Source organism: Falco naumanni, chromosome 6 (genome assembly GCF_017639655.2).
Source record: "Falco naumanni isolate bFalNau1 chromosome 6, bFalNau1.pat, whole genome shotgun sequence".
Lineage (NCBI taxonomy): Eukaryota > Metazoa > Chordata > Aves > Falconiformes > Falconidae > Falco > Falco naumanni.
The window spans coordinates 90,420,460-90,423,325 of NC_054059.1; positions in this window are offsets into that span (position 1 = coordinate 90,420,460).

Here is a 2,866-nt window from a genome sequence, read left to right on the forward strand (position 1 = left end):
CTGCCTTTTTTCAACTTTCCTTCTTGGGAAAGCCACTAGCAGATGTCTCTACATAATATGGGGCTTGTGGGCCATGACTTGGCTTCCAGAACTGCATTTGCTTTACTAAGTTTTCACTCCCACTCCTGTTCTTATCTTCATCCAGCACTGAACAGGGCAACAGCTTTAAAAAGCTAAGAGGAAGAAGCTGAAGAGAATTTGAAGGGTGATGTTTAGTGCTGATGCCGATTGACATTCCTCCTTTCAGAGCACCTCCGATTGACATTCCTCCTTTCAGAGCACCTCCGTGCATTGTGCATCATTCTCTGTGAAAAGGATCCATTAAGCAGCTCTCCCAGCCCAGTCTGCTTGCTAAGGTGGTTTCATGATTATTCTGTGAGAAGGAAATCGTTCAGCGTAGACATGAACTCATTTGGATGGGTGCCCTCAGGCAAACACAACTACAGTGGAAACCATATGCATATGAGATGTAATAAGCCCCAAGGGAAAGGTGGCCAGATTTCAGGGAGCAAACTGCTTAGAGTAGGCTAGATCAGCACAACAGCAGCACCAGATAAGAGCTAGACTGCTCATCACCACATCACAAAGCCCCAAATTAAGAACTACCTGCATATGGATCCCTGCTGAATTGCATTCTTAAACACAAAGTTTTACTAAACTCTAGTCAGTCTTTCTTGTTTTCTCCAGCCAAAACTCTTTTGAAGTTTGGCTTTCAGTGCTTCCAACACTGAAAAGCAGAAAGGATTGTCAGGAATTCTCTTATCACCGGTCCTGTCAAGTGCTACATTTCACTCAAGCCTACATAACAAAACAAAACTGGATGGGGGGAAGGGATCCAAGTGTACGTCCATACAGTCCAAGTAACCGACCCGCAGAAAATTATTTAGAAAAAAAGGGACTCCATCCTCTAGAAGATAAAGATTATAATTTGTGCATTAATTACAGCTCATTTACCTTCCTCATCCAAAGGCCTGTACTTCCCCCTCCCTACTGGATTTAGAAGCAAAGGCCTGAGCCTTTACACAAACAAGCTAATGGAGTCTAATGGCTCACCCTGATGCAGGGTCATCTAATCACAGCAGCATTTCGTCTTCCCTGTTGTATTCACGGAAGGAAAAAAAAAACCACCATAAAGACTGCATCATCTAAACACCTGTTATTTCAGTTTTCAAATTCCATTATTCCCATTGTAGTCAACTTTTCTCATGCTTTCATCTTAGCAGACTCTTTCCTCTCCCTTATATTTAAGAAAAATAATCCATCTTTAGCTCCCTGTATTTCTCAGATCACTTTTCACCAAGTAATTCCACAAAAATCATTGATTTATTTTATAGCAGTTATCAGTTGCAACAAAAAAAAACCAAAACCAACCTACAACCAAACCAACCCACATAAAGAAACCTATTACGGTATCTGCTTTTTAAAGACTTCATCTTCCACTTCCCAACCATCCCCAAATCCCATTCCCACCACACATTGTTTCTTTTGGTTGCATTCCATTTCCTTATCTCTGTTCTTATTTATTTCACTTACTCTCTACTCCACACACTCCCAGTTCTTTGTCAAGACAATTCTTTCTCCATGGGAGTGGACCAGAGACCCGATCAGACAGTACAGTCACCGGTGCTTCTCCACACCCACAGTAAACAGAAGTGGCCTGTCCCACTTCTCCAGAACCTTTCACCCGTTCAGCCCACTGGGGTCACCCACTCAGTCTCTTCCTCTCCCCTCTTTTTCTAGTCACTCCAGAAGGCAGCGAGGTGCTTACTCAAAGCATTTCTCCACGGCAAGTACCACTCAGCCCGTTTTCAATCTCATGCTTACAGAAAGGGTACGCAGTAAATAATTAACACTGGCACTCTACCAATCGCACCCATTTCACTAACAGGTTAATCACATGTGCACTCCACCCTCTCTTACTCATATGATTTAATGCTTGGGCTCTTTTCCTGTCCCCTTGTTTCTGCAACCTGCTCCTCTGTGTTTGATCCTTCCCTGAAACTCATCGCTACGTTTAGTGCTCACCTACTTCTTGTCTACCTCGCCCCACCACGTCCCTGCTCACCCACAGTACCACCCTTTTTCTCTCTGCTCCACGAGGACCCCAAACACCACATCTCTACTTGCATCCCCTATCAACAGCACACCTTTTCTTTCATTTGGGTCGAACTCTTGACAGAAGTCCCACTAATACTCAGAAAGAAAGAGGGTGCTTAGCACGGTTGGGAAGAACAGAGTAGGAAGTAACACACATCCAGTAAAACCTGCAGCTCTTTCAGAAAGGTGTGATTTCTCATGAGCAACGCACAGAGGCCAAATCTCATGGTACAATACCAGAGCACAGCCCGTCTGGAATCCATCGTCTATCCTGGGGCTCACATGAACATCTGCAGAACAGAGGTGTATGACCAGACCACCTCACTTTCCCAAACAAACAAAAAAAAGCACATTTGTTCTTCAAAGTAAACTAATGAACAAGCAAGCAGGTGAAGACACCAGAAGAGTATTAGCAAGTTATTTCAAACAAAAACCAGTGCCAGCCATTCAATCCATTCCTCAACCCCTTTCAGTTGTATCAGCAGTGTTATTGTTCAAGCAATTATTTTTGTACATACTGTTTTTCCTAGGGCACTTATTGTTCCCTTGCTTTTGCCAGAGTTGTCCATCTATTACAGCATCTACCAAACCCATGTACAACTGTGACAACATTTTCTGGATAGCCTGCTACACAAGCATCAGAGAAATTTGCCAAATAAAGCCTTTTGTTTCTGAACTTCTCCAATGTGTTGTTACCAGATGCCACGCAGTAGAGTGCAACTGCTCTGCAAGTCAATATTACGACTCAAATGAAGCATTACAAAAAATA